Raw genomic sequence first — 13,839 nt, forward strand, 5'->3', positions numbered from 1 at the left:
CGATCCGACTTGCCACTCTACACGAGTGCAAGAATTGGTTTGAAAATTATTATTTGGTGCACAGTTTTTGGTTTAAAATTATTGTTTTTAAAAATCGCATCAGTCGGCTTGTTCAATGCTCATTTGTATTTGGTTCGTTTTACACTAGTCCTTATTCTTAGGCTTTACATTTCTCATTCGTGTTTGATTCATTTGGATGGTGAGCCGAGAATGGGTGCGATCGTCTGATGGAGAGCGTCTTCTGACTCATTTTCCAAACCCTGATGCTGATAGTGAAGCTGCCTACTCATATGACCATTGGGCTCAAACGAGCCTCTACGACAACGTCTGTCTGGAAACACCGATGACTCGGTCGTTCGGCGGACACCAGCTCTCTGATAGAGGTACCTGGTGGTGGCTCAACTGTCTGGTGGGCACAACATAGTTTTTCCTTCTTTTTTCTCATGGCAAAAGGGGTTTTTCCCTTGTGAAGGATTTTTCTGGTGAGAGTGTTTATTCTACCCTCTCTGAATCCGTTGGATTTTGGTGAGGCAACTCCCTTTTGTTTGATTTTATGGTAAGGGTAGGTGTAGAGTTTTCCCGACAAGGGGTTCTCTGGTGCCCTTGCTTTCTGGTGAAGAGTGATCCCCTCCGAGAGGGTTTTTTCGTTCACCTAGGCATCCTCTCTCTGGCAGCCACCCGACAGAGGCCCCTCTCCTCTGCAGTCAATTCCCTCAAGAAGCACTGTTGGGCACAACTGACAGTTGCTATGGTTTTTTGGTGATGGATGTGTCTGCATCAATCTTCAAGTGACGATCAGTGTTGAGTCTATGTGCACACCGAAACCATAACTCTAATACCATTGGTGGATTTTTGTGACCATGGATGTTATAAATGAGGGAGAGAGATTGAGAGCAAAAAAGGAGAGTGAGGGATATATGTGAGAAACAATCTGCTATCAAGGGGTATTAGTCCTTCTTAAGATTCCTTATTGTACGCATGACTAGGGGTTATATACACCTCCCTTGGGTAGCCGTTTCCTAGCCCATGAATGCCTCATGAATTTTATAACCACCTTCAAAACCAAAATACGGTTACATATGCTACCAATGAATGTGGGGATTTCAACCACCCATAGATTTCTTTTATGAGATCCAATGATTACATTGGATCCAATACCAAGATCCAACATAAATATATACTCAATCAAATAGAGAAATTGCTTAGAGGCACACATATGAATGCTTTCTTTAAAGCAACAATTGCCTATCTAGGATCTAGTGCTTGGTGTAATTTAGTTGACTGCAACTTTGCTTTTAGAATACAACCAAGTCATGCCTTCTCACCTTAAATGTGACCCCAACTTGCACTATGAAGGTCGCCTACCATGACACGATCACCCTTGAGTAGCTTTAGATAGTAAAGATGAGGGATGAGATGCAAAATAATGAAAATGACGCAAATCACAAAAGATTCTTGCTATATATAAGATTAGGTGAATACATGTCTTAACAATCATGAATAAATGTCTAGCGATCACAAATAAATATATAACAGTCATATCCTAATTGTCACTAATGGCTAACTGTAAGATAACAACCAATCTCAATTAAGTGTTAATGGTCAGGTAATGGCTAACTTGTTTAAGAGCCTAACAATCAATAGTCAATGTGTCACGGGCTTACTTTTTCAATAGGCCAATGCGATGCGATGGTCTTTTCTTACCGCCGCAAGCCTTCTGATAGCTTTTTCACAGATATAAATTTTTTCACAAACCTGGAATGGCGCCAGACTGCCTAGTCTCGCTAGCCTAATTGTCAAAGGTCGTACACCAACACTTTTCCATGTGGTGAATCATTTCATTGGCCCTGCGCACCACCTCATGTGCAGCAGTCTAGCGGAAGCTGATCAAGTGCATATTCAAATGCGAATTTCATCTAGTCCATGCCACTTAGTGCATAGCTGTCCCATACCAGCTATCACTTTTGAAAAGGGCACAGACTTGCCTTAGCCTTGTGTGCCATGAAGCGTATTGTGATTCCATGCGCACGCTACAGCCAAACCTCGCCATTGAAGAAACAATACCTTTCAGCCCCCAGTCTAAAGACCAATTGATGATTGAATACTATAGCGAAGAGCACCACCCAGACTCATTCATCAGCGCCTAGTCATTCACTCGCCTAGCCTCGAGTCATCATACTCGGTTGAAATCACCTAAGGTGATTCCTGGTGGAATTAGCTCTAACCCACACGCACCCTCGTGTGTCCAACCACTACACATGGAAAACTCCTGCAAGCCGAGAGGTCCTTAACCAAATCTCCAAAGGCAACATCCTCTGATCCGCTGGCACTACTTAACTCAATAATGCTCCACGTATGTACCGCCACACATCGATGCATTAACGACGATACCATTGCCTATCGCATGCCGTGCTACCACTGCACATCACTGATCAAGCCAATGCACACTGCGTGTTCCTACACTCGATGCATTTTCTACTTAGTAGAGCTCCGCATAGCAACTGCCCAATTTCGAAGGCTCGGTCTGGGACACAATACCTCTACCAACTAATTTAGAAAGTCAAAGTCAAATCAAGCATGGCCATAGTTGGCTTAGTCAAAGACAAGTAAAAAATGATCAAGAGTATAAGCTCGATAAATGCATAATTTTGAGTCACAATTCTAACAATATCCTACTTGGATCAAAATTATCAAAAGTGTAAAGCTACTCATGAAACTCCTATGCATAAATGAAGGTACCTTTTAGGTTTGAACATTCTCTTAGTGTTATTTTGTCATTATAAGACTGAATCATTAGTAGCTTGGCTTTGAACTAAAGATCATAATAGACTTTTTAGACACCATAACACACATTCACTTTAGGTGGTATATGTGTCTAACATATATGAAGTTGTGCATTAAGGGTCTTATATAGTATCCTAGATTCATGAGTGCTCTAGAGACAAGCTAAGTATCATAAAAGGCAACCCTACCTTCACACTCATATATGTGAGTCCGTCAAAGGTGATAAACATATTAGAAACACCTCAACTATAAGACATACAGTTCTCATTAAGAGTTTTATATAAACTCATCATAAATATTACAGGTTTTAAGAACTTGACATCAGGAATGCGATAAAAATACCCTCTATTTTTATATTTATATAAGTGTTCATCTAATTACTTTAATGACTTGTTCTTCCCACTGAACCACTAGACTTGATCTATATCATGTAGTTGAGTTTTTAATAGGCTTTAGCCCCATTTTACTTGATGTACGTATCATCTTATAAAGACCCTTTAAATTAATTGAGAGTGTCATTAACAAGCAAAAATTTAACTCATTCTTGAGTATTTTCTATCATTAGACAATCATTTGTCTAGATACACATTCACAAGGAGCACAAAAAATATTGACCATATTAGCGATGAACTGTATCCACCATGTAGATTGTGGTTATGGTTCTTAGCCATGAAGGACTACATAACTAAGGAGACCTTGCTCACAAGGGCTCCATGGTCTGCACACCACGTTAGGTGGGTTGGCTTAAGGACTTCAAGTAAGGAAGTAAAAAGTTCGATACCCAAAATGCACACCCTTTGCCATGAAGCTAAATTTATGAGAATATTTTTTATTTTTTTATTTTTTTGATAATCCAATAGGAATAACCCTCCATCATGAATTGCACATTGCTTGGACTTTCTTGGTAGGCAGCAAGAGAGTGACCCATAAACCAACACAAGATCGCAGTCATGGCACCTCCTCTCAGCCCAAAATCATAATGGTATTTACTCGGGCCACATAAAAACACAGAAAATCTCTATCGCATGCAGCAATTCTCCATGTAAACCATAATTACACAAAATCACTACACGTGAGGTGATTTTATGTGTATTCCTTGTGTAAGACCCATGACATTTCTGAGATGATATTACATGTGATATGTTTTAGTGTCAGTAAATTCTTGTATTACTGAGAGAATTTCTCGTAATATTGCATATATAGCTATATGAGGTAATAATCACATAAATTTCAATTTATGAGGTGATTCAAGGCAAACCGGGACGAATCAAACTTCAATATCCCTAGATTAAATTTAAAATATATCTAAATTGTTACTCTCCGAATTTAAAACCTAAACGAGGAAAATGCCTCGTTATTTTATGTAAATTGGCAAAAAATGGTACATCGATAAAATACGAGTCGTAGCGAGGACAAAATTTGTCGAATTTGAAAACCTAAGTAAATGATTTTAACACTTAGGTTGTACTTTATGAAAAATAAGTTTGAAATAAGACATTTGGATTATTAAAAACCTAGTTTTTAATTAAGAAAGCAATTAGGGTTTTTAAAACGAGTAGAATGCAATTTTTACAAAACCTAAGGGAGGTTTTTTAAAAAGGTTCAAAAGAAAGCTTGTTTTTGGAATTATTAGAAAGTGGTTAGCATGGGCCCCACCTCAACCCATGTTACCTTAATTTAAATTAAAAAGAATTTCAAAATGATGTATCTAAGTATGTATTTTTGAAAAGTTTGAAAAAGACAAACTCAAGGTTTGTCTTTGAAATTTTAAGAAGGTGGGTGGCATGAACCCACATGAGCATGGGCTCAACCCATGCTACTTCCTTTAAAAACAAAGAAAAAAGTAGCATTCATAAAGGTTGTTTGACCCATGGTCAAAAATGGAGTCAAGATAAGGGACAAGCTCCCTTGATTTAAGGAGGTTAGATAAGAGAGTGGTTGGACCCTTGAAAGGGGTCTTTCAAGGGTCAACCCTAGTGAGCATAAAGGGGGGGGGGGGGGGGGGGGAGGGGAGGAGGAGGTTAGGTAAGAGAGTGGTTGGACCCTTGAAAGGGGTCTTTTAAGGGTCAACCCTAGTGAGCATAAAGGGGAGGGGGGGGGGGGTGAGATGGGAGAGCCACCCATCTTGCTCTCCCAAAGCTCAACCCTCCATTTGAATTTGGTGCTATAAAGGGGTTGAAGGGGGAGAGGAGAGAGAAAACTCCTCCTCCTCCCAACATTTTCTCTCCTTCCTCCATTTTCTCCTAAGTGTGAGAGTGAAGAGGGGGAGGTGTGTGAGGTGCTCTTGAGTGTGTGAGCCTTGTATGAGGCTAAGAAGGTGAGCTTGTGTGCAATGAGGGCTGGGTGTACGTGGTGAGCAGTCAGAGCCCATCCCCATTTTCGTTTTCGTGTCGGAAGACCCCAAGGTGAAGGATTTCTATATTGCATTTCCATTTTCTTGGAAAATCCCATGTAGCATGAAGAGCATGGTGTTCTAGTTGTTTTTCATGGAGCTTATGTTGTTATAGAATGAATGAGGTGTCACCTTAGCATGTGCACACACACCGGATGTTTTTCGCAAAAGGGTTGCATTTTTGGTATTTTCGGAATTCTGGAATGCTGGAGACACCTCTGCTAAAATGACTGTATCGTACTGGATACTGGTCAAAATGAAGCGTTCTCAGACTCCTCGGAAAGCTGAGATGACACTCTCCAACTTTCATGTTGACGATTTTCCCTGATTTGGTCTGCAAACCCTTCAAAAAATCACGCTTTAGCAGACTGTCAGATTTTCATCAGCAGTCCAGAATGTCCCAGATGTTGTCTGGTAATTTCGGGGTATCTCCCATACCACTGCATGCAAATGCATGTTCTTGGACTCTGTGCAAAGCTAACAAGTAGCTCTATGATATTTGTGTTTGGCACTTTCATTGATTCGGCACGTACGAACCCTGAATCTGGATATATCTTGGTCGCTGCCTGAGAAATGCATTTAACTATAAAAAAAATGTATGGAAGGCACCTGTTGTGCCTTCGCACAAAATGCTGCAACCACCATGTTTAGCAGGGTAGTCTGACCCACCTAGAGGTCCAGACCCACCCAGGCTTGTCTTCCCCAACCATTGGGGTAGGGCACCACGTGGAAATCGGGTGCACGCTGCACCCGAGTCATTCCCAATCTTGGTGCGCCCTACAACCGACGTCCTAGCCGGCTGGACCCAGGGGTACACACCGCTCTTAGACCCAGCTGGGTCTGGTCCAGCGTGGACCAGACCAGCTGGACGAATTGGCCTAGCTCACCTTTGGCGACACCCTAGCCGCTCTGACTAGTGGCGCGGGCTGCGAGTTGTCCAGCCGGCTGAAGTGGCCCGTTGCAGGCTGCTGCCACTTTGGCAGCCCAAGTCTGACATACATGTCAGACCAGGGCCAGGTCTGGTCCAGTGGACCAGACCTCCCCAAAGTTCCATGTGGGGCAGCATAGTTGGTGTCGGGTGCTAAGCGCACCTGGGCGTCTTAGCCAACCACTTGGTGGCTCCGGGTTGTGCTGCACCCACACGGCAGCCTTGTCATAGAGCCTAGTGGGGTTCATATGGGAGGTTGTAGTAGACCTACGGGTCCGGTACGAGGGCCCGGATTACCGGCCCTTGAGGCTCCCATTTCGCCGCTAACTCAAAATGCACAAAAATACGTGAATGAAAGCAAAAAGAAAGGCAAAAAAGGGGAATTTTTCTTGGGTCGTGTGCACTATCCAACAACCTTGTTTAGTACCCTTGGCACCAATGGTGTAAGGTACGAAGCCGCCTATAGGGCCTTGCGGGCCGCGGTTAGCTTTTTTGGCACTTTGGCCCTTGTTTCGCCGTTTGGCTTTTGCCTATCGCGTGGTCGGTCCAGAATGACCACCATGGCCTTCGCTGCCTCGTCATGGCAGTATTAAAGGGTATAGTGTGGCGAGTGGTACGCTGCCCACGTATCGATACATGACTCTTACGTATTGGTTTTTTGATGTTTCATCAAGAACCATCGTTTTGGCATTTTTGAGTTTTGTGAGCGCGACGACACATCGTGGACGTGCTAACATAATTCTCATATGTATGAAATTACGATAAGAAGCATTTCTCAACACTCGTGGGTGTTGACATCGCGAATTCCCTAAGTGAGTGCCCTCGCTACGCATAATGAGCCGATGTATAGCGTTTGAAATACGCAAACTTGGAAAATTTGGATTCAAAGCTTTGGACACTCGTTGCACGTGTGATCATGATTGAATATGCATTTTGAGCCTCGTATCGCTCAAAAATATTGAAATGTGCCTTTTTATAAATATGTATTCGTATTATTGCTTTCATTTTGCTATTTGTGTGAAAGGCGGGAAAATGTGTGGCTTATGCACGTTGGCACATCCTGACACATTGTATTGTTTAATGCGTACCTCGTATGATACACTATTGTCTCATGCTCGAGACACCGAAAAATGCACCAAAGGCGTGCTATACACTTGATGTGACCCATGAATGAAACTGGAACACCATCTGGGTATTGGCACAGAGCCCCTGTTGAGGGTTGCGACTCGGCTGAAATCTTTGGGTGATGGCCCCATGATCGTGAGAGAGCTCACGTACTGTGATACCTTAGAGATGGAAATGGTAGTGGTGGGAGATTTCTTTCACCGATGACGTGCTTTTTCTTGGGTCGTGTGAGGCCGAGCACATGAATGAAATGGCTAAGACCTCGTTGCGTACCCATGGGGACCACACAACATTTGTATCTAAACATCTATGCAAAGTTTTAATTCGTTCAGAGGGGCACGGGTTTGATAAGCTTGCATTGTCATAATTGCAAATATCATAATACAATCACTTGGCATCTAAACATAAATAGAAATGATATACATAAATATTAATATTTACGTTTGATGGTTGAGCAATTACACTTCGCACTTGTACATATTGACACGATCATTCTATGGATCGTATGCGACATCGATGTAGATATATATGCGATAATTCACTTCTTGGCATCAAGCTAATGAAAGTTGCACACTTCATATCTAACATGTCCCGACAAAGGTTTGGGATCAAAACACTACGTTAAGATATTGACATATTTTCCAATCGATATTGTTGAACTCTATACGAGTTAAGCATGGGCGATGAACCCATCTCGTGAGTGAAGCTCACTTGTTAAATTATGTCACATCCTTGATTGTTAATGTATTGTTATCGCCTTCATCGGCAAGCTACTTCTCTATTCTTGTTATGCTGGAGCACGTAAATGTTCGAGTGTGACCTCGACATCTTTGCTCGTGTTGCCCTGCAGAGAACACAAGGTCGGATGGGACTAAGTACCTCGGAAGAAGAAATTGTGACTAGATATGCCTAATTAAGGTTAACTATTGATTAATGAATGCGATGATTTCTATCATTGTAATTGCTCCATTATTTAATTATTTTACATCTTAAAGGCTTGGATATTTTTGTGTACATTTGCATTGGGCACATGGTTTACCCTTGACACTTGATCTATCCTGTAAGTACAAAGGAGACTTGAAGCACATTATGCTTGTCTTTGAGACTGGATTGGATGCTAGAAACTCCGTGGCGAGTTTGTGTAGGCAATAAACCCATCTCGTGAGTTGATCTCACTTGTGCTATAAAACATGTGGTTACACGTGTCTTCCTTCGTAGTATATCCTGTGTGCTTTGGATATATATATAATTGATGAAATATTCATCGTTGCCCTTGAATGCAAAAAGCTAATTCCGTGATCCTGCTAATCGTTTGATCACGATAGTACTGCTTATCTGGGATCATGACGCTGGAGTTGTATCTTCCTTGTTCACTTACTTAGATGTTTGATGTTGCTGTCTAAGTGTGTTAATGCTTGGTATTATCGCTTACCACTTAGCATTATCTTTACTTCACTGCTGGTGTTAGTACTGTTCTTGTACTTATCTTGCTCATGGTCCTTAGTTACTTGTGGTTCAGCAGATGTTTGGCTTAGTTCCTTGTTTTGTTTAGTTCCCTTGTTTCGTTGTTTAGTAGTCGCTTGGCTTGTTTTTACTTGTTCAGTTCGTAGTAGTTCCTTGCACTTGCTACTTTCACTGTTGCTTAGACTTGTAGAACGTGCACTTACCTGACACATGCACATATATATGCCACTTTGCCTTTACATACTATATGCTTTTTCCCTGATAAATGGATATACAATGTTGTTCTTCTTCACCAACTCGCGAAAGTACTGACCTCATTTTATGGGGATACAGGTGACTGATTTGGCATGGTGCGATGGAGCTCGATGTGCAGCGGAGGACTGAACCCACACTCTAGAACTTGAGATCTTGGCAGTTGTATTTTGAGAAGGGAAAATTATGTATATTCCTCATGTATCAAATGGGTAATAAATAAAAATGTTTCTTTTTATTGTTTCTTCCTGTGACCCGCTCAGAATTTCCAACTATTTTCCCTTGCCAGTTTTCCGCTCTGCGCAATGCTTTAAAAAAAATTACTCTCAAAATTTATGGATTTTTCAAGTTGGAATTTTGGGGTGTTACACCTTGTGGTCCGAGTGACCACTGTTGTGTAAAATACTCGGGCTTCATCACTGGATCCTCTTTGTGTTGAGAAAAATCGTGTAGGCCTACATATGACAAATCACACATTATAGGTTGTCTCAAGTTCAGGCCCACTTTATGTGATCTAGTTTGGATGGGCCAAATGATATCTCATATGGTATGATTGTATTATGTGAAGAGACTTGTTCTGTTTGTCTCTAACTTTATGATGGGCTGAATTGGATACATACTCACAATTGGATTCAAATTAGATTATGATCCCCAAACCTTATATAGTGGCCTTATCTTTAGACTCTCCATTATCATCAAGAGAAATCAGTCCCTCTCATAAGGTTTAGAGAAAGGAATAGGACCACGTATATAGGTTCTGCAAGATCATACTCATCAATGATCTACCAGAGCGTCAATGGATTCAAGTATGTTTCTACATTAAAATTCTGTTTGTCTTTTGGGTTTCAACGATTTAACGCGAACATGTATATTGATCCTTTAGTTTTCAATGGATTTTTAAATCCAACAATTGGTATCCGAGCACCTGTTCTCATTAAGTCGTTAAAAATATGATTTTATTGCATAATTTTCTTTTATTGGCGGCGCCAATCTGGTGTGATCGGTGGCTGGGCATTTCAATGGCACCCGGTTGAGTGAAAAGGGCCATTCAGCCCTTTCCCTTTGGAATACCCAACTACACAAACGCGAGGGCCGATCAACCTTCCCCTTTATTTTTGGTTGGATGCCAGACAATGTATTATCGTCATTCCGTTGCTCGACCGTCGAATCGAGAAGGGTCGTCAGGCCCTTCTTTGTTGCTGATGATCGGACGGAAGGGCCATTAGGCCCTTCCTCGATTTATCTTGGCCCATCCGAATGACGTGCGACAGAAGACTCCCTCTGTTATTTCGTTGTTGGACGGCGGGCGATCGCGTCTCTCATGACTGGTTGAAAGGGGTTTCCCTTTCCCTTTTGGTCATCGGCAATAAGGAGATGCATCACCGCTGAAATTGTCGGTCGACGCTGCTGCTCCGCACGCTGTTCGTCGGATTGACTGGGTCTCGACCGACCAATCGGTGACCGATAATGACCTGGGGTATACGGCTCGCCCCAAGCCACATCTCTGGTGACTTTTCTGAGTTGTCCATGATCGACAATGGTATGTGCGACATCTGGCTCTTATCGGCCACCTCAAGGCCGATGACAACCCTTGATCACCTCTACTATAACCTCAAATAACTGAGACCGGTTCGGTTACCAGACCGATTCGTTGACCTAAGTTTTTTACCGGCTTTCACCGGTTCAGCATTGCACAGGGGTGACTTGGGTCTGAGCCGATACTCATATTCAAACTGATCAGGCAGGCTTTTGGTGACTCTGTCGGGTCAGGTGGTTTGGATGTTGGGTGGGCTAGTTCGTCTGTGCTCGAGCAGTTCGACCAACGATCCAAGGTTGATTCGACGCCCCTTCAGTCGGCTCTGCTGGGCTAGGGCGATTCGACCATCAGATTTGGGCCGATCCATTGCATCCCCTTTAGTTTGCTCAACCGAGGCCGGCAGTTTCGGCCTTCTGATGTAGGCTGACTCAATTTTCAGCCGACCAGATCAAGGACGATTCAACATTCTGGTAGCCAAATCATTTGAGGTTGTATTAAGGGGTGAAAAGTTTGGTGACCCAGTTCAACCCCATTCGGTTGAGGGGTTAAACAGAGTCAGGTGCAGTTTTGTGTGGATCGGGCCTGATTGAGACCCGATCCATTGCACAGGCTTGCACCCGACTGTAGATTACCAGGTCTGACCCGATTGGGTTAGTCCAGTTATGGATCTATGCCCGGTTGTAGTGCACTGGGTCTGACCCAAACCAGGTCAGATTAGCCTTGGACCCGTAGGTGGATCCGATCAGGTCCGATTGGCCAGACCCGTGCACTAGCCATAATAAAAAAAATACTTTATGAGGACTTTATTAAGGCTATTTGGCATGCATTGAGAGTTCCTTTTGGAGGGCCATCTTCAATTATATTTTAGACCTATACAGATTATGATTGTGTTTATTCATATGCATAGATTGACATATTTGAACGTTAGTATTCTTTTGATTAGGGGTCTGATATTCTGAATTGAATTAATTGAATCAATAAGTTGCCAAAGTAACCTCTATTGTGTAGATTAACTTATTTTGAAATATTGTGATGTTTATATGTTTGTGGTTCATACAAATAGTGATCGGCCCAAAGAAAGATTACTATTTGGCCGAACCCAAATATATATTTTTTTCAGTAATAAATATGGGACAATTGTGTAGTTTTTCATGTGAATAATGAATCGGTCTAAAGAAAGACTCGTTGTTTGACAGGACTAATTGTCTATGCTTGATTACTGTCTTGAGAGTACCACTTACAAGTTGACAATTCTATCCAAAGACTAAATGTCAATATTGTGCTGGGTATCTTATGATGGGGTTCACCATAATTTAAATATGTTGTTGTTCTTATGTTAATGCACATGAATATGTATTTTAATTATGAGCTTGTTTTATTCTTGATTCAGTTAATACCTCTACTTCTACGATATCTGCAAATATTAATTTAATCTCTGTTTTGAGTGATTCCAATTTTAAAAACTGAAAAGAGAATGTTATGATCGTTCTTGGATGCATGGATTTGGATCTTGCACTATGAGATGATCAACCACCTGCTCTTACGAATATGAGTTTCATTGAAGATAAAAGGGACTCTAAGCGGAGGGATCGATCCAATCGCATGTGTATCATGATCATGAAACGTGTAATTCCTTAATCCTTCAGATGCACTATGTCCGAAGAGGTAAATGCCAAGAGGTTTCTTGAAGAAATAGAAAAACATTTTGCAAAAAATGAGAAGGCTGAGACAAGCACTCTTCTTTCGAGTTTTATTTCTATGAGGTATAAAGTCAAAGAGAACATTAGAGAGTACATTATGGAAATGTCTCATCTTGCTTCAAAACTAAAGACACTAAAGTTAAAGTTGTATGAGGACTTGTTTGTGCACTTGGTTTTAATATCTCTTCTTGTACAATACAGTTAATTTAAGGTTATTTATAACTGCCAGAAGAATAAATGAACTCTTAATGAGCTCATTTCACACTGTGTGCAAGAAGAGAAAATGAAAACAGAATGTTATGATCGTTCTTGGATGCATGGATTTGGATCTTGCACTATGAGAGGATCAACCACCTGCTCTTATGGATATGAGTTTCGCTGAAGATAAAAGGAACTCTAAGCGGTGGGATTGATCCAATCACATAAGTATCATGATCATGAAACGGGTAATTCTTGAATCCTTCGGGGGCACTATGTCTGAAGAGGTAAATGCCAAGAGGTTTCTTGAAGAAATAGAAAAATATTTTGCAAAAAATGAAAAGGCTGAGACAAGCACTCTTCTTTCGAGTTTTATTTCTATGAGGTATAAAGTCAAAGAGAACATTAGAGAGTACATTATGGAAATGTCTCATCTTGCTTCAAAACTAAAGACACTAAAGTTAAAGTTGTATGAGGACTTGTTTGTGCACTTGGTTTTACTATCTCTTCTTGTACAATACAGTTAATTTAAGGTTATTTATAACTGCCAGAAGAATAAATGAACTCTTAATGAGCTCATTTCACACTGTGTGCAAGAAGAGAAAATGAAAACAGAATGTTATGATCGTTCTTGGATGCATGGATCTAGATCTTGCACTATGAGAGGATCAACCACCGGCTCTTACGGATATGAGTTCCACTGAAGATAAAAGGAAGTCTAAGTGGTGGGATTGATCCAATCACATAAGTATCATGATCATGAAAAGTGCAATTCTTGAATCCTTCAGGGGCACTATGTCCGAAGAGGTAAATGCCAAGAGGTTTCTTGAAGAAATATAAAAAAGTTTTGCAAAAAATGAGAAGGCTGAGACAAGCACTCTTCTTTCGAGTTTTATTTCTATGAGGTATAAAGGCAAATAGAACATTATGGAAATGTCTCATTTTGCTTCAAAACTAAAGACACTAAAGTTAGAGTTGTATGAGGACTTGCTCGTGCACTTGGTTTTGATATCTCTTCCTGTAGAATACAGTTAATTTAAGGTTATTTATAACTGCCAGAAGAATAAATGAACTCTTAATGAGCTCATTTCACACCGTGTGCAAGAAGAGAAAATGAAAAGAGAATGTTATGATCGTTCTTGGATGCATAGATTTGGAGCTTGCACTATGAGAGGATCAACCACCTGCTCTTATGGATATGAGTTCCGCTGAAGATAAAATGAACTCTAAGCGGTGGGATTGATACAATCACATAAGTATCATGATCATGAAACATGTAATTCTTGAATCCTTCAGGGGCACTATGTCCGAAGAGGTAAATGCCAAGAGGTTTCTTGAAGAAATAGAAAAATATTTTGCAAAAAATGAGAAGGCTGAGACAAGCACTCTTCTTTCGAGTTTTATTTCTATGAGGTATAAAGGCAAAGAGAACATTAGATAGTACATTATAGAAATGTCT

This window comes from Nuphar pumila, chromosome 14, assembly GCF_984573655.1.
Source record: "Nuphar pumila chromosome 14, dmNupPumi1.hap1.1, whole genome shotgun sequence".
Taxonomy (NCBI): domain Eukaryota; kingdom Viridiplantae; phylum Streptophyta; class Magnoliopsida; order Nymphaeales; family Nymphaeaceae; genus Nuphar; species Nuphar pumila.